Source organism: Pleurodeles waltl, chromosome 4_1, assembly GCF_031143425.1.
Source record: "Pleurodeles waltl isolate 20211129_DDA chromosome 4_1, aPleWal1.hap1.20221129, whole genome shotgun sequence".
NCBI lineage: Eukaryota > Metazoa > Chordata > Amphibia > Caudata > Salamandridae > Pleurodeles > Pleurodeles waltl.
Genome location: NC_090442.1, coordinates 297,646,947 through 297,672,995, shown reverse-complemented (window position 1 = coordinate 297,672,995; position 26,049 = coordinate 297,646,947).

Genomic DNA, 26,049 nt, shown 5'->3' with positions numbered 1-26,049 from the left:
ATTTTTGCAATAAGTTATATGTACAGTATTTACTCTAACATTGGTTTGTATATTTTTGTAGACAGTGGTCTGGTGCTTGCATACCATGTCTAGCAGCACATTTGAATGAGTTCCCTCAATAAGCAATGTATGTCTGTTAAATGCAGAGTTTTGGACACTTTTCTTGGTTGTGTCTTGGGGTAATTACACACAAGTGTATGTGTTCACCATTCGGTTATGTGGGGTCCACATTTGTGGCATGCTTTCTTGGACACTTATTTGGGTGCTGTTGTGACAATAGTAGTACACATGTTGTTTTGAGACTTTATTGTAGGTACTGTTTTAGTTAAGGGTTTATTTTGAGAAGGTGTGATTGTGCGTTGGCCTTACTCTCTCAACAGCGAGTACTGATGATGGTCTTGTGGACCTCTTAGCCATTGAAGACCGAAGCATCGACAATATCTCCCGATCTGATGTGACATAGTGGCAATAAGGAAACAGTATCTTGAACTGTGAACTAAAAGATTGGTTGTGTCAAGAGGAGGTGACACCAGGATCCTTGGATTTGATCTTAATGCCAATTATGTGGGATCTCTGCAGGGGTTGTACAGTGTTGACGGAAGTGCTAATGTACTATTGTTCATGTACTGAGTTGTATTATATATATTTTGATCTCAATACAGTTTTGCTTACAGTGCATTTGTACAATTACATTTCTCTATTTATGGATATTAGATTGTGTTTAACCAATGCGATTGAATATGTTTAACTATGTATAAATAACTTTCTAAAAGTGCCATTTTCATAATTGTAACTTAAAATCTGACTTTACCAGTAAAGAGGATTTTAATTACAATCTCTCTGTCTTCAACATGAATTTCCTATCTGCTCATAATCAAATGTTAGCACTTATTAAGTGTAATATGGCAACTCAATGTTAACCTATGTGAGAGGTAGGACTGACAGTAGTGACAAATTAATTCAGGAACAGGAACATTTTCATTACCAGTACATGTAAAACTTAACAAGGTACCTTCAGCCTTTTAATTACAATGATCCCAGACCAATTGGCTCCATTGGCCTACCTTATGGGTGACTTATACGCAATAAAAGGTGGGTTTAAGGCTTGGCAAGAGAAATATTCTGTCAAGTTGAATTGGCAGTTTAAAACTGCACTCACATTGCAGTGGCAAACCTGGGAAATGTTTTAAGGGGCAACTTAATTGTGCAGCACTATAACTGCTGCAGGCACACTACTAGCATTTAATATACAGGCCCTGGGTATATGGTATACCGCTCTACAAGGAACTTATACGTACACTAAATATGACAATGAAGTGTAAGCCAGTTTTAGCATATCAAAGGTAGAGTGCACAAGTACTACAGCACCAGTTAGGAATGGTAAAGTGCACAGAGTGCAAAACAAATTCATAAAAAATAGGAGGGGTGAAGGCCATACATTCAAGGTAAGACCACTGTGAAGTGACAGGTCTCACAGAAATGTTCCATGTTTATTAATTGCCTGTTGATGTCCAAGAGGTACATGTTCCTGTCCATCACATTGATGTTGTTCCCTTTATCTGATGCTTTAAATAGTAGTGAATCATCGTTCTTCACACATATAAATGTATTTGTAATCCTTCTGTATTCCTACTCTGCCCCCTCCATATTTTTTGTACATTTTTCCACAGAACATGGACTAAGTCCCTGAGTTTTAAAATAGCTACAGAAATATCTTTGCTGATGTGGTGACAACCAATCAGATCTTATCTTTTGATCTGTTAGATTCGCTGAGTCTCTGCAGCATGATATATACATACATTTTGAACATCAATTTTTCAAAAGCATCTGAACTTTCTTACGCCAAGTCACTAAAAATCACCTTTCTGGACCAGAATCTTGCTTTCTGTCAAATTTGGTGAAATTTTGTTTAGCTGTATCAACGGTATTGTTACATTTTCCTATTGAAAATTGCATGGGGAAAACACATTCTGGACCCTCCATTTTCTTGGCCAACGATTAATGGATCACCCAAACCTATGTCTCCACTGAAAAAACAAAAGGTTAAAATATTGTTATAGTTAGGTGTGATAAAAAGATCTGTTTTTGTTTAAAGAAACACTAGAAAGTCACTAAAAAAAACACAAAGGCCAAAGTAATGTGATAGTTAAGTGAATGTGTCAGTAACAACATTAACATGTTGAATATTTCAGTGAAAACATTTACGTTTTGAACTACAAAAACACGGAAATTCACTGGTCTAACTTTAAAGTATGCCTGCCCGATGCACTGCTTCTGACATATTACATCACTCATGATATGTTCTATGACATTATTTATGACATCATTGATTAAATCTCAAATGACACCACTAATGACATCATCGAATGAGTAAGTTAATTTGTTTTATAATGTACATAGCAGTGGATAACCACCATATTACTTTTCGACCTTATTTTGTACAGCCTGTGTCCAGCTCATGGGTACAAACTAATCTCATCCAGGGATTGGCAACTCAACTACAATAAACAAATGCATTACTGGAAGGCATTAATGGTGCAATGGCTGGCCTACATAGATCTTTTCAGGCTCTGGCCTCCTCATTAATCGCAGCCAGTCACCCCCCACCTTCCGTCCCCCCTCCACCTCCCTCTTCACAATCCAAATCCCCCCTTCCCCTGACTAGCCAAAGCACACAGACAGATCCACACACATTCACCTCAACATACAACAACAGCACCCACAAACACAAGCACCACAAAGCACATCAGCACTCAAGCAAACAACATCCACCCACAGACACAACAACAGTCACCACTTCCCCAGACACTGCCACCACCCCACCCACCATTACACACACCACATCAAGCATACCCACAGGCACCACATCAACAGTCAGTGACATACCCACCACACCCTTCATACCCACAGAAACCATCCTAAATGATCCCCAGACATCCGCCACAAGCACCATACCTGCAGACACCACAAAAACAGACACACAGACATCCGCCTCATCCAGCATACCCACAGCCACTGCCCCAACAGACACACACACATGCACTATTCCATGCCCCAGCACCTATACCTCCCTGCCCCCCAAGATACACAACCACACTCACTCACCCACCCAACATATACAAACCAAAAACAAACATACCTCCCAGAAGCATACACTCACGACATATACACTGACACAGCAGGCAACCACTCCTTCGACTTCCAAATCCCAACCCCCTTCTGATGCACATCCCTGTGTCCCTAAGAAAGCTTTTTTTGTTTGACCTTGACCTTTCCCCTTTTCCATCCACCCCGTCCCAAACTCAAGAGGCCCCCACCCACCTCCCAGCCTCTCCCTTCTACCTCCAAGTCCTCTCCTGCACCCTGCAAGCATCCATACCTCTTCCCCCAAGAAGAAGCTCACCCCTCCAAAAAAGCAGACTACCCCTCCCAAGACCAAACTCCCTCCCAATTCTGACCCCTCGCCTCCAGGGATGATCCCTGAGGTGCCTGCCTGCCCACTTGATGCCCCTTTATGTGGAGGATCCCTGGCAGTTAGGAGTGAAGTGTTGGCAGAATACTTTGCTATATTGGACTCATATATGGACTGGCCAAAGGCTTCTGATCTATTTTGCTATTGTTTGCAGTATCTGACTTTATGGGCAGTGCTGGTATCCCCCACGACAAGGGTCAGGTACAGGTTGTGTGTATGGATATTTGGGTGTAAATGCAATGGTGGTGTCATAGCATTGTGCTCTGTTTGGTATGGTAAACATTTCATCTTGTGTTGTCCAAAGTGAGCATGTATGGTGTTAGACTTGTCCCCCTGATATGTATTATTCTGATGTGTCAGCTTGAGTTTTGTTTGTGCAGACATGGTGTGTTCAGTTGTGCTGCCTTTGTTCACAATTGACTGTGCATGTGTCCATTTATCTTTGTGTACCTTGCAGCTAGTTTCTATATGGGTATATCCCATACAGTTAGAGTTGTATGTGTTTTGTTGACTTGCAGTTCCACATTGTGCAGTTAGACATTTCATTTGGGTCTAATATTGTTTGTCCCAGAGATACCAGAAGGGCCAGTTCCTTTGCAAATCTTGTTTTAGGGGCAGTTGCAAGATGATATGTGTTGCAGTCCAGTCTCCTTCCCTGACTGCTCCTGCTGGCCCCATCCCTACTGTGCGGGTATTGTGTGCATAGTGATCTTTGTCTATTTGTCTCTCTGACTATTGTGCATGCCATTGTCCTTCGATTGTGTTGCAATGTGTGTGATGTGTGTGTCCACTGAAGAGCTGTTTACTAGAAGTGTTGCTTGTGTTCCATGCCACATCCATACATATGTGTGTTGAATGTGATGACACTCCATGGCATATGAGCAATGTGCGTGTGTGAGTTGTATTTGTATATGTGTTGTTGGTGTTGTGCAAGACAATTCTGTGTACTCTTCACTGACCCTGTGCCTGAGATGGGCAGGCGTCTGTTATTGTGTAGTGTGGCAGGGCAGTGTGAGTGACCTGCCCAAATGGGGTGTATTGTGACTGTGAATGTGTCCTTCATTATAAATGATTCCGACCCAGGACACAGAGACATGTACTTGGTACCTGTAGCGTGACCCCACCCCCCCCTTATGATGTGGACAACAGCACAATGATCTGTTGTTGAGTGTAACAAGACAGGTAGGTGTGTGTACTTATGTTCAGTTAAGCCCATGGCAGCATGGATTTCGTGCACCTTCGATGATCAGCAACAGCGGCAGGACGTGTGTGATGGGCTCCATGGCGGCACCGGACCTGTAAGGCTGCCTGCAGGTGAGTGTCTCCCTTTACACTGTCTGTTTCCGCCTGCTAGAATGTGGTGGTTGGACTGCCATGATCACATTGGCGGTGTGCAACCTCATAATGCGTCCAGCGGAAATACAAGCTCCGCTGGCCTGTTTGTGCAGCCTTGTGACCGTGGCGGTATGTGCTGCCTGGAGGTGCCAGCGGAACTACGGCGGTCTTTGCTCCATTAGCCTGCATGACTCGTAATCTGGCGGTCCTACTGCCAAACCAACGGCAGTCGAACAGCCGCTGCCACCATGGCATTCGACAGACTGCCAAACTCGTAGTCAGGCCCTTAATATCCACTATGCAGAATCTTTACCCTGTTAGAAACTTTTTCTGCAGAACCAAAAATACTTGGGTGAAACATACTGGTCACAAGTCTTCAACTGTCATCTGCAAACAGAGTTACTCTTCAATTCAGAGATTTAATACTTCTACACACATATGATGGATTAGAAGCACATGTAAGCACATATAGATCCCTGGGCCAATATGCAAGGCACATCAGTATGCCCCACATGACATGTCTACCCAAGCAATTACTCATCTCCTGTGTGACACATGGCCCATCCCTAATTGTCAGGGGGAGCTGTCAGAATCTAACTCATTCATTTTGTAATGTGACCGGTAGGAATATGCCCTGTACTCACCCCCTTGTGGCTGTTGTACTGCCATTAATCTTCGGATAGGCCACCACCAGGATGCAGGTCATTAGGGGGTAATGGTTCAACGGGCACCCCACCCACGTTCAGAGGACATCCCCAGGTGGATCTCAGAGATCATCTGGGCCCAGAGTCTCAGATCCTTCCATCTTTTCCTGCAGTGGGCACCCTGCCGGCTGTGGACTCCCAGGGTCCACACCTTTCGGGTGACGGCTTTCCATAATCCCTCCGTTTGATGGGCCTTTGATGGACAAATCAAGAGATCATGATCACAAGTTTCATCACAAATGGCTGAGTCAAATACATGTCAGTAACCTCAAGCTAGGGCTTTCCTATGTGTCAATACTTCCCATTTGTGACACATACAAGCCAATAAGTACAGGAACATGACTACAGACATATGTTTTTCCATCTGTAGACTTACACACTACCCTGCTCACGCCCTACAATGACTAAGCAAGCTTACAGACATCATGTAGCCCATGCTCTGGCAACCTGACTGTGATGTGAGCCGATGTGCTTCCTGAAGAGTAAACGTCTTAGGCATAAATGGACCAACACATTCACACTCTGTGAGAACAACTCTCTGCATACAGTCCATACAGGCAACTGCCAGAATACAAATTCAAATATTACACATGAGTAACAATGTAGGGACTGTCATGGTGGGTATAGAAAGTGTCTTCCCACTCTATGTGTGAACATGTGCCATAACAAATACAGACTCATGCCACTCCAGGGGTGGGGTTATGTGCTATGTACCTGTACCACATAACAGTCCTTTGGACATACGTGTCCATCCGGCAGCGATGGTATCCAACAAACAAAGGCATGCGTTGTACAGTTTCTGCTGTGTGACCAAGCTACTGAGTCACATATTATGCCCTGCCTGCAAATCAGTCTTGACCCTGTTCTTCTTGGGAACAGTCCAGCCCGAACTGCCAAGCCACGTCTGTGCATACCCTTCCCACTTGGCAGTTCTGGCTGGACTGTTCCCATGAGGAACAGGGTCAAGACTGATTTGCATATGGCTGGGTCCAAACTGGGGTGGTGTGGTGAGCAAAAAAGCAATGGATTGAACCCAGATCTGGTGAGAGGTTGCATTGTTCAGTGTTCCGTCCATCATCTGTTCTTTTTGCATTTGTCACCCCAAGTGGGCATACCCTTCGTATGCCCAGAAGTGGGTCCTGTGCTCACGGAACCACTTTAATCAAGCTGGCCTAGCTGATGAAGGGTGATACCCTGAAACTGGTCCTAGAATTCTTGTTTCTGATCCAGGGAGGACTTGGCTTGGAAGTTTGGTTTAGACTGTTCCCATGAAAAGCAGGGTCATGACTGATTTGCATATGGCTGAGTCCAAACTGGGATGGTGTGTTGAGTAAAAAAATGATGGATTAAACCCAGATCTTTGTGACTTGGGGTGAATGTATGCATTGTTCAGCATTCCATCCATTATCTGTTTTTTTTGCATCTGTTGCCCCAAGTGGGAAGGTTATGCTCAGACGTGGGCCCCGTGCTCACTGCACCACTGGATTCAAGATAGCCTAGCTGATGAAGGGTGATACCCTGAAACCGGTCCTAGGATGCTTGTTTGTGGTCCAGGGAGGACCTGGCTTGGAAGTTCGGGCTGGCCTGTTCCCATAAGGTAGAGGGTCAAGACTGATTTGCATATGGCTGGGTCCAAACGGGGGTGACTTGGTGAACAAAAAAATGATGGATTAAACCCAGATCTTTGTGACTGGGGGGAATGTTTGCATTGTTCAGCATACCGTCCATCATCTGTTCTTTTTTCTTTTTGCATTTGAACTTAACATATGGCACTGGCCACCGATTCCTGCACATTGTACATCCCATTGATGCCCCACAGACTGCAACAATAGGCTGATGATTAGTCAACCTCGCACAGATGGACACATTGTAACCTGTTTGGAGGGAAAGGATGGTAAATACAGAGAAAACTGTGCACATGAGGTATTTACCTGCTCCTCTGGGGCAGGACTTCATCCACTAGCCTCTCCAGCTACTCTGGAGAGAAGGCAGGGTCCCTATCACCTGCTGAATGTGGCATGATTGCTCCCAGAGGTGGTACACAGAAGCTCAGATTGTGGAGGTCTTTCTGACAGCAGTGTCAGGATTCAAGTGAATGAATCTGTACAACATGGTGCTCACGTTAGTCGCTTACGCAGTAGTCACCACCGGCAGACACAGCCATTTTCCCACAACTGCTACTGGCAACAACGTTAGCCTATGATTGTGTCCACCGCAATTGCAATCGCCTACCAAATAACTACTTCTGCCCGCAGTTGCGGGCGATTCCTAATGTCCAGTGGAGTAGGTCTGGCAGCTGCTATTTTTGAGGCCTGAAATGCCGTTTTGGGCTTCACAAACTGTGTCACACCTCAGAAAATGTTGTTTTCGGCTCACAAACATGCTCAACCTGTCTTGTCATGTAGGTCCTACTACTCAAACACCATTGTAGTATGTAGAAGGGCACATATAGCATTTAACAGTGAGGCACAGTCCACCCCCGGCGGTCACTTTGGTGGTCGGGCTAGCCAGTCACATTTCGGTAGGCAATTGTTTTGCACATCTTTGTATTTGGTCCAAATACATGTTGCAGACATGTGTGGAAAAACATGTGACACTTGGGTAATTTGCAGCTGTGATGTGTCCTGGTTGCCTTGTCTATCCCTTCTGAAATGCCTTGTCACATGATATCATTGGCATGCATCATGTATGTTGCTGTGGACACAATGACTAATGTTAAAAATCATGTCATTTCATACGTAGGTATCTAGGGAGAGGGAGGATGTGCCAACCCCCTGCCTGCTGTCCACTGCCAGACCTGTAGAGCATGGAAGAACACCACATAATCCTTCTTTACTGTCTGAATAGGCAAACAATAGTGGACTTATGTCATCAATTGGAGCCAGATCTGATGCCCGCTATTAGGCAGCCAACCAGCATTACTACTCATTGTAAAAGTCATGTCAGCATTGCACTTCATAGCCACTGGGTCCTTCCAACATACAGTTGCCCTTTCAGCTGGTATGTCCCAACCTATGTTCAATCTGGTGTTGAAGGATGTCATCTCAGCAATATTGAAACACCTGGACAGCTACATCAAGTTTCCCTGACATCAGGATTTAGCCGATGTGAAGGCTGACATTTATGGTTTTGCATGCCACCCACATGTGGTGGGGGCCATTGATGGCACATATGTTGGCTTGGTCCCACTGCATGCCAATAAACATGTACACTGCAACAGAAAGAACTTCCATTCCATCAAAGTGCAAGTTGTCTGTTTGACTGATCTATATATTTTACAGGTTTGTGCCCATTATCTGGTTTCAGTCAATATTTCCTTCATAATGCAAAACAGCACCATACCCCCGCTGATGTCACAACTGTACCCAGAGAGGGCCTGGCTGGTTGGTAAGTCACATCTGTCATGTTTGTGTGTGTGCAAAGTGAGGTGCTACGATCAAGAAGTGAGGGATTCATTTTTGCACTTATGTCCATTCCTTAACTGGAGACTCCACATATCTAAGCCGTCCTTGCTTGTTGATGCCAATAAGGAATCCAACTATGCCAGGGGAAGTCTGCTTCAATGAGGCCCATGGAAGAACAAGGCGAGTAGTGGAGTGGGAATTTGGGCTCCTGAAGGCTAGATTTAGCTGTCTGGACCTGACAGGTGGAGTCCTCCTCTACTCACCCAGGAAAGTGTGTCAGATCACTGTGGAATGCAGCATGCTCCACAACGCTCTGTGGAGGAATATCCCAGACACCCCAGACGATGGGGAACCTGCAGTGCCACCGGATGAGAATCCTGAAATGTCAAGTGAGGATGACAGTGGTGAAGAGGAGGGAGCTGACTTGCGGGAAGATCTTATCAATAGCTACTTTTCTTGAGTGGAAATATGTCATGTGATGTAATGACTGTGACTTATGCAGAACTGTAGTTGTGGGAATGTGTGGAGTTGAGTGTTTTGGCAATAACTAGGGAGCAGATACTGCAATATTCACAGAAAGGGTGATTGAAGAGTTGGCCTTTGACATATCCCCACCTTGATATAGCTACTTTGTTTGTGTCAGTCTCACTGAAATCTAATTTCCTTTTCAGTTACTTGCTATGTGATTTGTGTAACAGGTATGTTTTCAAGCCTATTCTCCTTGTTTTATCTTTGTACAGGTACCTTCACCATGACTTCCTTTGAAGGGCATTCAGAGTTGTGACATTTGCAGGTATCTGATGCAGTTCTGACATATTAAGTTGACATGGATAATTCCAGGTAATGAAGGTCACAGATTTGGGGTGTATGAGAACTGTGCAAAGGCATCTTGAACAGTGTTTGTGTGGAAGGTCAGAAGTGCACATTGGACTTGCTTATTGTGCTGTGTTGGGCGAATTGCATTGTGTGTAATGATGTGGGAATGAAATATGTTGTCATCAATTGCAAGCAAGGCATTCACCCTTCACATAGGCTAAACACTATTTTTGTTTGACCTGTATGTCGCTGTAGATGTGTTTCATCATTGCAGGCCACAGTGCCTGTGCCACAACACTGACATATGTTTGTGTCATACCACCAGATGCATGGTCATTGAACTATGAAGGGCCTGAGAAAAAAGGGACTGTTGCACTGCCCTCTGTCTGTACTTGTTACGTTAGATTTATTTGGTGTGGTTTGTGATAAGGCTCAAGCTGGTGATCCAATCCACTTTTCTGTTTGTATATTCGACAAGACAATGTCTGACATGGCCCTTCCTTCTGTGGTCTGGGGTGTACCTTAGTATGTGTACCTTGACACAATATGAGTCAGCCATCCTTGGCTCTGCTAATACCTGGCCCATCATGCCTTGGTACTCCTGATAGACCCTCAAGATGTGGCTAATGATGTCCTGGCCAGGAGCATCCCCAGTGGCCTCACACCTCTTGCCGACAGCATTCCTCCCATGCAGCCCACCTCTATAGCCTGTGCCCTTGCCACAGGGGTCCCCCTCTGACTGGTTCCAGGACTATCATTGTCATAGGTGTTGTGCTGTAATTCAGGATACTGGACTGGGAAACAGGTTGGGGATGTGAAGGGCTGTCTGTGAGGTGGAGGCAACCGGGCTACGAGGTGATATAGTGGCTGTTAGAAATGGGGGTTTTGGTTGGCAGTCAGGTTACCCTCTGTCCAAGCAAGAACCCTCACTCTAGTCAGGGTAAGTCACACACAATCCAAATTATCCTATGCCCACCCTCTGGTAGCTTGGCACGAGCAGTCAGGCTTAACTTAGAAGGCAATGTGTACAGTATTTGTGCAATAAATCATACAATAACACAATATAGCACCACAAAAATACACCACACAGTGTTTAGAAAAATATATAATATTTATCTGGATATTTGCAGGTCAAAACGAATAAAGATGCAATATGAAATTGTAGAGATATCACTGAAAAGTGATATAAAGGGGGTCATTACAACATTGGCGGTAAAAGCCGCTTACTGCCGTGCAGAAGACCGCCAACATACCGCCGCGGCCGCGGAATTCCGCCACAGCTATTATGACCCACATCTCGAAATCCGACAAAATTCAGACACCCACACAAGTCTGCCACACCAAAGGTCAGTGATAAACTGGCGAAAACAAAACCTCCACCGTCAGGCCAACAGAAACACGCCCACGCTATCACGACCCACGAATCCACGCGGCGGTCTTTCAACCGCGGTATTCCATTGGCGGTACACACCGCCGCGCTCAAAATACACACACTCTTACAAAACACAGCCACATTGGACAATTCAAAATACACACACCTGAGACACATACACACACCACTCCCATACACCCATTACAATATAAAACACACACTCACATCACCCACAAACCCCTACGACCAATATTACAGAGAGAAGGCCAGAGAGAGACACCACCATCCACAAACTAGCAGCCACAGGCACTCAACACCATCACCCACACAACTTCCACGCACAAAACACCACACACCACTACATATCACCACACTTATCACCACACACACCACCCCACACATCACCCACACCACCCCATGGCACGGCAAAGACACCCCAGGTTCTCGGAGGAGGAGCTCAGGGTCATGGTGGAGGAAATCATCCGGGTAGAGCCACAGCTATTTGGAGCACAGGTGCAGCACACCTCAATTGCAAGGAAGATGGAGCTATGGCGAAGAATAGTCGACAGGGTCAATGCAGTGGAACAACACCCAAGAAATCGGGACGACATCAGGAAGAGGTGGAACGACCTACGGCGGAAGGTGCGTTCTGTGGTCTCAAGACACCACCTGGCGGTTCAGGGGACTGGCGGCGGACCCCCACATCCTTCCCCACAACTAACAACATGGGAGGAGCAGGTCTTGGCGATTCTGCATCCTGAGGGCCTCGCAGGAGTCGGTGGAGGAATGGACTCTGGTAAGTCAAATCTTTACTACTATATCCCCCACTATCCCACTATCACAAACCACCCATCCCAACACCAAGCCCTGCATGCAACCCCAACGCATGGACACCCATCACTAAAGCATGCACACTGTACATACCCATACAATCCCGTAAACCATCATCACACAAGTCCCCACATAGGAATGCAAGCATGGGGGTACACCGGTCACCCACCCATTGCCCATCATGACACACACGGATGCAAAAATTAAGCTTTTACACCCTGCAGGACCACTACCCAACGTCACCAGACAGGAGGGTCCACACATCTCCACCCCACCCACAGAAGAGGCCCACAATGATGACAGCAGCTCTGTCCAACTGGATCCAGATGACCAGCCCAGACCATCGTGGGCCTCGGGACAGTCGGTTCCCCTCGCACAGGGACAGGCCACCACAGACCTTCCACCCTCTGGTAACACCAGCACAGCACCCACCCAGCAGGCCCATACCTCCATCCCCAGGACACGTCAATCAGCTGTGTGTCCACCATAACAGGGAACCCAGGCTAACCCAACACCCCAACAACAACAGGGACCTGGGGGCAGTGGCAGTGGGCACACGGACCAGGGGACGGAGGCCCAGGAACACAGGGGAACTGGGAGGGCTGCTGTGCGACAGGGGGCGGACAGGCCAAGGGAACCCACTCTCCACGAGGCCCTCTCCTCCATCATGGGAGCATACCACCACTCCCAGGAGACGATGGCAACGGTCCTGGCCAAGTTTCAGGAGACCCAGCGCATGCAGGAGGAACAGTATTTGGGCTTCAGGGAGGAACTCAGAACCATCAGCTCTGCCCTGGGCACCATCGTAGGGGTGCTGAAGGAAATACTCAACACCAGGAGGGACACTGTGGCACTCCAAGGGGCCCCTGACACTAGCATGGACGATGAACTGCCCACCACCTCCGCCGGCGCTAGTCGACAGGATGCACCGCCACAGGACCACCACACCAGCAACCCACCCCCTACAGATGGAGAACCACCCCGCAAGCAGTCCCTGAGATCCAGGAACAAGACAGAGCATGATGCCAAGACCCCCGCCAAGAAATGAGACCACCCTGATTGTCAACCCACTGTCCCACTTTGTCACCCTGTCCATATTGGAACTGCCCCAGCTCCACTTCCTATGCCCATATGGGCAATGCACCTATGAGACAAATAGACTGGACTCTGCCATGGGCACTCCTCCGCCATCACCCCTCACTATTTATCTGCCCCCTCCAATATTTAGTATGTAAATAAACACACCTAAAGCACCTAAAGATCTGGAGTCTGTCTGTGATTTTCAAATATTTTATTTGCAATTACAGTGACAACATTTCCAGGAAATAGTAATGTCAACATACCTATGTGACACAGCTCTAGTCCATGAGGAATCTAAGCAGATGACACACGTTGGAACCCACACCTGTGAAACCGTAAGGGAAAGTGACAACTCAGTGACCATACACTGGGTGAAATCGACTGACAGGATAGAGGTAGAAGTTGAAAAGTACTTGTAGTAGGCAGGAATGTATTCTCACCTGTGTTTAAATGGATATATTGCTGAATGACTGAGTCCCAATGTCTTCTTCCTCTGCTTCCTCCTCATCACTGTCCACAGGCTCCACAGCTGCCACAACACCGCCATCTGGACCATCCTCCTGCAGAAAAGACAACTGCAAAGCCAAGTTGTGAAGCATACAGCAGGCCACGATGATCTGACACACCTTCTTTGGTGAGTAGAATAGGGATCCACCTGTCATATGGAGGCCCCTAAACCTGGCCTTCAGGAGGCCGAAGGTGCGTTCGATCACCCTCCTAGTCCGCCCGTGGGCCTCATTGTAGCGTTCCTCTGCCCTGGTCCTGGGATTCCTCACTGGGGTCAGTAGCCATGACAGGTTGGGGTAACCAGAGTCCCCTAATAGCCACACCCGGTGCCTCTGGAGTTGACCAATCACATAAGGGATGCTGCTATTCCGCAGGATGTAGGCGTCATGCACTGAACCAGGGAACATGGCATTCACATGGGAGATGTACTGGTCTGCCAAACATACCATCTGTACATTCATGGAATGATAACTCTTCTGGTTCCTGTAAACCTGTTCACTCCTGTGGGGAGGGAACAAAGCCACATGGGTCCCATCAATGGCACCTATGATGTTGGGGATATGTCCAAGGGCATAGAAGTCACCTTTCACTGTAGGCAAGTCTTCCACCTGAAGGAAAACGATGTAGCTCTGCATGTGTTTCAGCAGGGCAGACAACACTCTGGACAACACATTGGAAAACATCGGCTGGGACATCCCTGATGCCATGGCCACAGTTGTTTGAAAAGACCCACTTGCAAGGAAATGGAGCACTGATAGCACCTGCACTTGAGGGGGGATTCCTGTGGGATGGCGAATTGCTGACATCAGGTCTGGCTCCAACTGGGTACACAGTTCCTGGATTGTGGCACGGTCAAACCTGTAGGTGATGATCAAATGTCTTTCCTCCATTGTCGACAGGTCCACCAGCGGTCGGTACACCGGAGGATTCCGCCTTCTCCTCACATGTCCCAGCGGACGGTGCCTATGAAGGACAACAGCGACCACAGAGTCAAACAACTCAGAGGTATGTACCCACAGTCGGCACAGAACACCAATCATACACAAAATCTGGCCTGTATGTGTGTTGAGAGTAGGCCTAGGTATGTGTGACGCAGTTGGTAATTAGGCCATGTGGGCCCCTGAAATGGCGGCTGCCTGACCTCTAAAGCGGGACAATGGGATGTGAGGTAACTGCGCTGGCGTTGTACACCGTAGAGGTAGGCGGTCGAAGACCGCGGGGCAATGCTGCATTGGTTAACATTGGACCCTATGGGTCCCAGGAGCCAATGACAATGTACGCCGGCGGTCATGGTACGCACCACCACGGACGTGACTGCCATTTTCTAACTGTTTAATCACTCGATACCTGATCTTCGACAGGAGAGGACCTACACTGCAAGTGCTGCTGTGACCTCGGTCTGGAAGAGACAATGGCTCGTGGTCTGGGGAAAGGGCCCCTGCCTTCACTGCAGAGGAGTTGGAGAAGCTTGTGGACGGAGACCCCTCCCCCAGTACACGCTACTCTAAGGTCCTCCAGACCAACAGGTAAGTACACAGGGAGCATGTTGTATGGGCTATGCCTGTGTGGAGAGGGCTGGTTGTAAGAAGGAAGGGGGCAGAGTTCTGACTGCATGAAAGACGGTGAATGCCTGTGCCACATGGCAAGGGTAGGGATGGGGGCCACTCACTTTGACGGTGCAGTTGGTAATGACTTCTCTTTTTCCCCTGTACATTTAATGTAGGGCCCACCAGAAGAAGGATATTTGGCGTGCCATTGCCAAAGACGTCCGGACCCTGGGGGTCCACCACAGACGGAGCACCCACTGCCAGAAGAGATGGGAGGACATTCGCCGCTGGAGCAAGAAGACGGCAGAGGCTCAGCTGGGGATGGCCTCCCAACGTGGGAGGGGTGCTCGTCGAACCATGACCCCCACTGATGTTCCAGATCCTGGCGGTGGCCTACTCTGAGCTGGATGGGCGCTTGAGGGCATTACAGCAGACACAAGGGGATGAGTACACTATCATTCAGCTGACTTTGCGCACAGTGAAGGTGTCTGAGTGGGGGAGGAGGGCTGTGGGTTCCCCTAGGCCAGGGCGAGTTCCGTAGGCTAGGCCCATTCGTAAGGCATGGCCCTGTGGCCCCCCACCCCACCTCTGTAGAGTGCCAAGTACAGCTATTCATGCCCCAGGGTCATCTATGTGTGCAGATGTCGTCCATAGCCTTGTAGGCAGTTTCCAGGAATTGCACTGTAGAGCCCAACAGCGCGACGTAGTGCAGGGGGCTGCTGTGTCTGTATTGTCCGCCAACGGTAGCGGTAAGCCATGCACTCAACCTGTCTTTCTTCTGTTTCCCCCCCCCCTTTTTTGGCGGTCTCCCTGTTCTTGCGTGCATTAGCATCATCAGGCGGAGGTACAGTGGCACCGGAGCACGAGGGAGCTGCATCCCACATGGGAATGGAGGCCCACACTACGGACTCAGAATACACCAGTGGGACGGAGGGCGAGGGGAGCACCACAGTGGTCACAGGATTTGCAACCAGCGACACGGACTCGTCCTCCGATGGGAGCTCCCTTGTGGTGGCGGCAACATCTGGGCCCCCCACTTCAACAGGTACAGCCGCCACCCCCCCTACCAGCACCGCCCTCCAAGCAGCCCCTCAGCGTGTGCCCCGTGCCCGCTCACCCAGGAGGGTGGGCATCACCTTCGCCCCAGGCACCTCAGCCCCTGCCCCTGTCACCTCTGCTGCCCTCAGTGAGGAGGCCATTGACCTCCTCAGGTCACTCACTGTTGGGTAGTCTACCATTTTGAATGCCATCCAGGGTGTAGAAAGGTAGCTGCAACACACAAATGCATTCCTGGAGGGCATTCATTCTGGTCAGGTTGCCCTTCATCGAACCCTTCAAACTCTGGCCTCAGCACTGATGGCAGCCATTGTCCCTGTGTCTAGCCTCCCCCCTCCAACTTCATCCACCCAGACACAAACCCCTGTACCTCTGCCTATCCCAAGCACACCATCAGACCAGCCTGCACACACCTCACCACACAAGGGAAGCTCAGGCAACCATAAGCACCACACATCCCACAGGCACTCACGCAAGCATTACACACACGCAGACACACCAACATCCACTGCCTCCACTGTGTCCCCCTCCTCCTCGTCTCCCTCTTCCCTCCCAGTCTCGTCTACACTCAAACCTGCATGCACTACCTCAACAGCCACTACGTCCCTCACCAGCACACCCATCACCACACCCCGCTCACGTGCACTCACCACCCCCACTACCATGCACACGTCCCCTGTGTCCTCTCCCAGTGTGTCTGTGACGCCCCCTCCGAAGATACACAAACGCAGGCACACACCCACCCAACAGCCATCCACCTCACGACAACCTCCAGCGCATGCACCTGCACCCAAATACACAAAAGTTACACCTCCTACAACCACCACCTCTTCCTCCACTCCCAAACCCCCTCCAGCTACCCGTCCCAGTGTGTCCAAACAACTTTTCCTCTCCCCCTTAACCTATTCCCCCCCCAACTCATAGGTCCCGTACTAGCACCTCAGCCAAAAAATCTCCGGGACCAGTGGTGCCTGTTGTTACAGGTATGTGGAGTGCACCGGCCACCAGGCCAACCAGTCTGTCACGGAGTCACAGCACAGCCAGTCCCCCCCCCTGTGAAGCACCAGAAGTTGGACAGTGCCCGGCGGGAGAGGGGGAAGACTCCAGCCAGCAAAGCTGCTCACAGGGGTCCCGGGGGAGTGTGGACTCGGCTGAGACTCCTCCCAAGGTGGGGAAGGGGCAGAAGAAACCTGCAAAGTCAGTGAGGAGCAGCACGTCGGAGAAGACCGCCATCATCCCCGCTGGCCAGGAGGCCACCACCAGCCCCATCGTCGCTGCCCAGGAGGCCACTGCCAGCCCCATTGTTGCTTGCCAGGAGGGCCCCGCAAGCCACAGCCGAGCTGCCCAGGAGGGCCCCACAAGCCACAGCCCAGCTGTCCATGAGGGCCCCACAAGCCACAGCCCAGCTGCCCAGGAGGGCCCCAAAAGCCACAGCCCAGCTGCCCAGGAGGGCCCCAAAAGCCACAGCCCAGCTGCCCAGGAGGGCCCCGCAAGCCACAGCCCAGCTGACCCATGAATGACCGCCAGCCACAGCCCAGCTGGGCAATGACGGATCGCCAGGGCAAGGATCGCTGAACAGGGCAAAGACCGCCATGGCAAGCACCGCTGAACAGGGCAAGCACCGCTGATCAGGGCAGAGACTGCCAACTCAAGCACCGCTGAACAGGGCAAAGACCGCCATGGCAAGCACCGCTGAACAGGGTAAGCACCGCTGAACAGGGCAAAGACCGCCATGGCAAGCACCGCTGAACAGGGCAAGTACCGCTGAACAGGGCAGAGACGGCCAACTCAAGCATCGCTGAACAGGGCACAGACCGCCATGGCAAGCACCGCTGAACAGGGCAAGCACCGCTGAACAGGGCAGAGACTGCCAACTCAAGCACCGCTGAACAAGGCAAAGACTGCCATGGCAAGCACCGCTAGCCCATTAGCGGCAGGGGCAGTGACGCAACCGGGACCGTCACGGGGTGAGTGCTGCACTCTGGGCACCAGTCCCCCTCCAGAACCAGTGGAGAACAGCATCCACTCCGTCTGTCCTGCACAGGATGAAGCACTCTGGGCACCAGTCCCCCTCCAGAACCAGTGGAGACTGTTATCCACTTGAGAGACTGTGGCCTTGCACTCCCCAGGATGGTACAGCGCGCAAACCACCCACTGTAGAGACTAGAGAGACTGTGGCTTTGCACTCCCCAGGATGGTACAGTGGGCAAACCACCCACAATAGAGACTTGAGAGACTGTGGCTTTGCACTCCCCACGATGGTACAGTGGGCAAACCACCCACTGAAGTGACTTGAGAGACTATGGCTTTGCACTCCCCAGGATACATTAATGGGCATGGAGCCCCCTCGTGGATCTGGCGTCGTGCACTCATCCGGCTGAGGTGCCCCTTCTTCCCTTCCCCCTGAGGTGCCTGTTGTATTTCTATCTGATGCCCCTGCAGTGTTCTCTCCGTCATGTTCGGGTATCTTGTGTGGGCCTCGCCCATGCATTTTGGGCCCAGTGGTCCACGGACTATGAATGATGCAAAACCTGGACTACTAATCGTGGTATATATTTTGTTTATAGTGTATATAAATATATATATATATATATATATATATATATATATATGTATATTTTTGCTTACTGAATTTTTATATATTACAATAGTTACACTCATATCCTTTTGTCTTTGCATTCTTCCGGGGGGGTCGGAGGGTGTTACTGTAGTGTTTCGATATGCATTGGTGTGTGTGTTGTAGTGGGTGAGGGTCGGGGTGGGGGTTGGGGTGTTGAGTGTGTGTGTCACTGTTTTTCCCTCCCCCCTCCCCTATGTCGTAGGTGCAGTACTCACCGTGGTCTTCGCCGCCGGCGTTGGTGCTCCTCGTAGAAGAGCAGGAAGACTAGCTCTGGGAGAATATGAAGTTCCGGCTCCATGCTGTCCTCCTTCTTCGTGGAGTGTGTAGACGTGAGCGTTTTCTATTCGAAATTCCTGTTTCCGCCGTGTTTTTATCCGTGGTGAATCCGCCCCGGAAAAGGTGGCGGATTGGCCTGTCATAATAGTGTGGGCGGTAAATTGTCTCCCGCCTGTCTGTTGGCGGTTACCGCCGCGCTGTTTGTCTGTACCGCCGTGGCGGTCAGAGTGTTAAAGTGGCTGTATTTGTTGGCGGTTTCCGCCACTTTAACACCGTCCGCCAGGGTTGTAATGACCACCAAAGTGTCTTATTTCTTTAAAAAGCAAACAAAGTCTCTTTCAAGCACAAAGTACCTGGTTTAAAGTGGAATCTCCGCAAAGGGCCGCAGAGGAGGAGATACGTGGAAAAATGGTGTGTGCGTTGGTTTCGCCCCTTCACACACAGATTTGCGTCGTTATTTTTCACGCGGGGAAGTCGTGCGTCATTTTCCGGCATGCAGACAGTCTCCTTCTGTGGTTTGCGGGATTACCAGATGTCCTGGGGTCTATGCGTGGAATCCTGGGCTTGTTTTCCGGCTGCGTGTCGTTCCGGTGGGCTGTGCGTGGAATCTTCTCCCTCACGGCAGGCGTCGCGTTGATTTCCTTTCTGAAGTCGGGCGGCGTTGTCCAGACGAGGCCGTGCGTCGAAGTTCCGGTCGCACCGCAGGCGTCGCGTTGAGCGGCGTCTTTCCGGATCAGCGTGCGGTGAATTTTTCACTGCAGAGCCAGCTGTGCGTCGAATTTTTCGGCGCACAAGGCATCCAAATGAAAAAGAGAAGTCTTTTTGGTCCTGAGACTTCAGGGAACAGGAGACAAGCTCTATCCAAGCACTTGGAGAGCACTTCAGCAGCAAGGCAAGAGTTCAGCAAGGCAGCAGGGCAACAGCAAGGCAGCAGTCCTTTGTAGAAAGCAGTCAAGTGAGTCCTTTAGGCAGCCAGGCAGTTCTTCTTGGCAGGACGCAGGTTCTGGATCAGGTTTCTTCTCCAGCAAGTGTCTGATGAGGTAGGGCAGAGGCCCTGTTTTATACCCAAATGTGCCTTTGAAGTAGGGGAGACTTCAAAGAGTGGCTAAGAAGTGCACCAGGTCACCTTTCAGTTCAATCCTGCCTGCCAGGGTCCCAGTAGGGGGTGTGGCAGTCCTTTGTGTGAGAGCAGGCCTTCCACCCTCCCAGCCCAGGAAGACCCATTCAAAATGCAGATGTATGCAAGTGAGGCTGAGTACCCTGTGTTTGGGGTGTGTCTGAGTGAATGCACAAGGAGCTGTCAACTAAACCCAGCCAGACGTGGATTGTAAGGCACAGAAAGATTTAAGTGCAAAGAAAAGCTCACTTTATAAAAGTGGCATTTCTAGAATAGTAATATTAAATCCAACTTCACCAGTCAGCAGGATTTTGTATTACCATTCTGGCCATACTAAATATGACCTTCCTACTCCTTTCAGATCAGCAGCTACCACTTCAATACTGTATGAGGGCAGCCCCAATGTTAGCCTATGAAGGGAGCATGCCTCACAGTAGTGTAACAACGAATTTAGGAGTTTTACACTACCAGGACATGTAAACTACACAGGTACATGTCCTGCCTTTCACCCACACTGCACCCTGCTCTAGGGGTTACCTAGGGCACACATTAGAGGTGACTTATATGTAGAGAAAGGGGAGGTTTAGGCTTGGCAAGTACTTTTAAATGCCAAGTCGAGGTGACAGTGAAACTGCACACATAGGCCTTGCAATGGCAGGCCTGAGACAAGGTAAAGGGGCTACTTAAGTGGGTGGCACAACCAGTGCTGCAGGCCCACTAGTAGCATTTAATCTACAGGCCCTGGGCACATATAGTGCACATTACTAGGGACTTATAAGTAGATTAAATAGTCCAATCAGGTATGATCCAAGGTTACCATGTTTAAAGGGAGAGAGCATATTCACTTTAGCACTCGTTAGCAGTGGTAAAGTGTGCAGAGTCTAAAAGCCAGCGAAAACAGTGTCTAAAAAGTAGAGGGAGGCAGGCAAAAAGTTAGGGGAGTTTACCCTAAGGCTGTCAGGTCTAACAGTGGCCATAATGTATCTCACTGTTAGTGTCTGACCAGATTGTCCAGATGGACCAGAATCTCCCACAATGTCCAGACGTCCAGAAGTATCATCATCACTGAGAGCTTCATCCATGTGGTAGTGGCAGCCTCTTCTGTGGGCTCTGTGTGGCCAGTGGAAGCTCGACTTGTTGATGTGAAACGTACATTGTTACTGGTTGTATTGTGACACCTACTTCCAAAAGTTTACAGTGACATTTTGTAAACACCTTGTAGTTGATTTGCAAGTTATCCTATTGTGACAGGTACCCATGCTATTGGCCTGACATATGTGTAGCATGTCACCTCCATTACATCAAGCAGCTGCTGAAATGTGCATCAATGTGCCCTTCGGAGGATGGCCTGAGAATGCTATCTTGTTACCAGTACAGGCAAACCAGCATCTAGGCAAGATATGTTGTTGGCCATTTTGAGGCATAGTTGATTGTTATGCAGGCAGATCCAGGACTTTGTTGTATACGTGATTGGGGTCATCATGTGGTCAGTGTTTTGTAAATGTGTCTAATCATGGGTTAGCAGGTTGAGATGGAGCTGGTAGCCAGATGCATCTCAGAGTTGAGCATAATCTGTATCTTAGTTCCTCACAGATGAATAAACCTCAATTGACAGTTGGACAGCAAAGGTATTGGGACAAGTGACCACCTTTCTGGTGGTTGGAGTAACTGAAACAGTGCCTCCTGGGTGTAGCAGTCATCTCACTCTCCATACTACACACACTTGACAGATGGTATCCTCCCAGCTGAGTGAACTTCAATTGAGATTTCATAAATAGATGGAATTGGGCATGTGAACATTGTTTTGTATTTGGAGTTAGGGACACAGACGCTATTGAGTTTTGCATTCCAGTCACTCCCTCTCCTTTCCCCCACCATACATATGTTATGCCCCCAGATGGGTAAACTGCATTAGAGGGTTAGGACAAAGGGGTATTTTGGCATGAGAACACTGGGCTTGTGTTTGCATTGGGAGAGACAGAGCCTCCTGGCCTTAGCAAGTCATGTCACTCCCTCTACTTCATACGCTTGACAACTGTCATCCCCATAGGTGAGTGTACTTCATTTGTGAGTTCATAAAGAAGGGTATTTTGACAAGTGATTGCTGGACTGATGTTTTGAGTTAGTGAAACAGTGCCTCCCGGGAGTAGCAATCACCTCACTCTATCTACTACACACACTATACAAATGGTATCCTCCCAGATGATTACACTTTAATTAGGAGTTATCAAACAAGAGTATTTGGACAAGTGGACACTGGTCTGCTGGCTGGAGTGAGAGAAGCAGTGCCTCCTGTGAGTTGCAGTCATGTCACTCTCACTACTTCCCAATACCTGACAAATGTTATCCCCCCAGGTGAGTAAACTTCATTTGGGAATTAACAACTAGTGGTCTTGGAGAAGAGAACACTGTGCTGGTGTGTTGAGTGACAATAACCGAGCCTCCTGTGAGTTGCAGTAAGGTCACTCTCTCTGCTTCCCAACACTTGACAAATAGTATCCTCCAAGATGAGTACATGTGTGTGTAATCATTAAACACAAACTACTATATCGTATACATAAACAGTACACAGCATTGTACATACATAAAGCCAATATGATATAGCATTTTCATTACACAATGAAAAAGCAGGTTTACACAGAATGCACAACCAATGTAGCCTCTACACTTCTATTAAGGTCACATGTCCCTTTGGTTTGTGCAATTTCAGTTAAACATTAGGGGGGTCATTACAACCCTGGCGGATGGTGTTAAAGCGGCGGTAATACCACCAACAGGCTGGCAGTCTTTTTTTTGGAATTATGACCATGGCGGTTACCGCCATGGTCATCCGCCGCTTCTCCGTACCGCCCGCCAGGGCGGAGACGACCTCTGGGCTGGAGACCTGGGTCTCCAGCCCGGCGTCCGTGACAATACCGCCACCGGTATTTTGACCCGGCTTACCGCCGTGGATTTCCAGCTGTAGGAACCTCCATGGCGTTAAGCACTATCAGTGCCAGGGAATTCCTTCCCTGGCACTGACAGGGGTCTCCCCCACACCCCACCCCCACCCCGACTCCCTCTCCTACACCCCCCACTACCCCTGCCACCCCTCAAGGGTGGCAGGACCCCCCTCCCCACCCGCACCCCTGACATTACCTGACACATACACACCCGACATGCACGCAGGCACCACCAACACACATACACGAACACACCGAAATACATGGCAACATCTACACACACAGTCAGACACGCACACCCACATTCAAACATACACGTGCACATCCATACAGACATACCTGCAGACATACACGCACTCATTCCCAAAACACGTACCACCCCCGCAAGCATACACGCACTCACACACCCCCTTTATATACACCCACGCACACCCCCATGCACGCACACAACACACAACACCCCTCCACCCCCTCCCCTAACGGACGATCGACTTACCTGTTCTGTCGATCCTCCGGGAGGGGACAGGAGCCATGGGGCAGCTCCGCCGACACCACACCGCCAACAGAACACCGCCGCGCAGAATCACAGGACGTGATTCGCTGGGCGGTGTTCTGTTGGCGTGGCGGTGGAGGTGGAGCAACCTCCACTTCCCTGCCGCCCGTCACTATGGCTGTTGGCGGCTCTCCGTCGGAAAAACGACATAGAGCTCCAAACAATCATAATACGCCGAGCAGAAAACCACCACCACTGTCGGTCTTCAGCACGGCGGTCCCTCAGCGGTCTTGTGAAAAGACCGTTGAGGTTGTAATGACCCAAACGATGTCATTTAACTCAAAAGCTTCATATCCCCTGTGTTATGCATGTGTGTTATCATCAACACATGATGTTGAAATAAACATGTGCATTCTCAAGTAACTTTTGGTATACCTGTCCAATAACATGTTCAATGCTTGCACTACAAATCAACATATCCATCGAATGTACAACACTAATCTATGCTCTTTATAAATATGCCATATGTGTGCATGTCACTGCCAGAAATGAGAATAAGTGCCTGTCACACATATTGGCATAAATAACATCATAAGCAATCAATTACTAATAATCTAAAATTAATGTCAGGACAAAGGTATGGAAAATAAATGAAATTTCTATAGGACAATGAGATAAGTCTCTCAATTAACATTCAAAAAGAAATACATGCAGGAGTGGCTTGCGGTATTGAAAAGGGGCAGGACGGTGCCGGTGGGGGTGATTAATTTTAAAAAAAGAAAAACTACCTCTGATGCCACCGCCTTCACGGCCCTGCTGCTCCTCTCCTCTTCTCTGCTGACAGCCTGCCGACACAGACTCCCAGCCTGCCCTGTGGCCAATCCTAACGCTGCTCAGATCAGCATCAGGATTGGCTGCGAGCACCCAGACATGGCGCTCCCAGGCAGACTGGGAGCTTGTGCAGGCCACCTACTGCGCATGTGTATTTGGCCAGCCCGAGACGGCCGGCAAACATACATGCGCAATCAGGAGGAGTGCTGTGCACTCCCATTTAGTGCACATCACAGCCTGTGGCCCCACCCCTTTTACCAAAAAAACGATAATAAACATAGTTTCTTATTGTTTTTTGGTCAAAGGTTTGCAGCTGCTGCTTCTGGAGGGATGGCAACGCTCCCCTGCCCTAATGGAGGAGCTGCCCCTGAATATATGAACATATTTGTCAGAGTCCATCTTGGGAACATTGGGCTACAGACGCAGAACTTGCATCCTAATTGCACTGCCAAGTAGAGCAGGAACCTCAATGATATTACTTGGGGGAGTGGAGGTTAAGCGATGTGGTTTTGGGATTTGGAAAGGTGGTTTTGGGTGTGGGAGGTTATGGTTTTGTTTTTGGGAGGGGTGGGGCTGTGTGTGGGAGGGGTGGGTTGGGGTTTGGGAGCAGTGGGTTTACATTTGGGAAGAGTAATTTGGGATGTGGAAGGGGTCAGGGCCAGTGCAAATTAAAGGACTTTTTTAGGAAAATGGGTGGGATGGTTGACAGGGAGTTGGGAGGTAGAAGGAGTGGCAGTAGGTGATGTGTGTGTGTCTGTTGAGGGTGCAGTTACCTGTGGGTCTGATGTATGTGGTGTATGTTTGAGTGGTCGGGTGTGTGGGCATTTATATCCTGTGGGTGTCAGTGTGGACGTGGTGTTTGCCGATGTGGTGGTACATGTGGAAGCCGTGGACCTCATCCTCCTGGACCTCTCAGCCAAGTTCGACACCGTCTGCCACCACACCCTATGCACATGCCTCAACGACGCAGGAATCCGTGACACAGCCTTGGACTGGATCACCTCCTTCCTCAATTCCGCTCTGAAGCCACCAAAATCATCTGCGGCGTACCCCAGGGATCGTCCCTCAGCCCGACCCTCTTTAACATCTACATGGCTCCGCTCGCTAACATCAACGCCATCTCCTCCTCCTGCTTCAACACCCTCCGCATGCTTCGGAAGATCTACACATGGATCCCCACTGAAAATATAAGGACGGTCACCCAAACCCTCGTAAGCAGCAAATTGGACTACGGCAATGCCCTCTAGGCAGGAACCACGGCCAAGCTCCAGAAAAGACTGCAATGCATACAGAATGCCTCCACACGCTTCATCCTGGACATCCCCCACCACTGCCTCATCACAGCCCACATGAGAGACCTACAATGGCTCCCCGTCGACAAGAGAATCACGTTCAAACTCCTCACCCACGCTCACAAGGCACTGCACAAAACCGGACCAGAATACCTCAACAGATGGCTCTCCTTCTACACCCCGCCCGACAGCTTCACTCCACCGACCTTGCCCTCACCACAGTCCCACGCATGCACAGAACGACTGCTGGTGGCAGATCATTCTCCTACCCCGCCGCCAAGATGTGGAACACTCTTACCACCCACCTGCGTCAGACACAGGACCTACTTACCTTCAGGAAACATCTCAAGACAT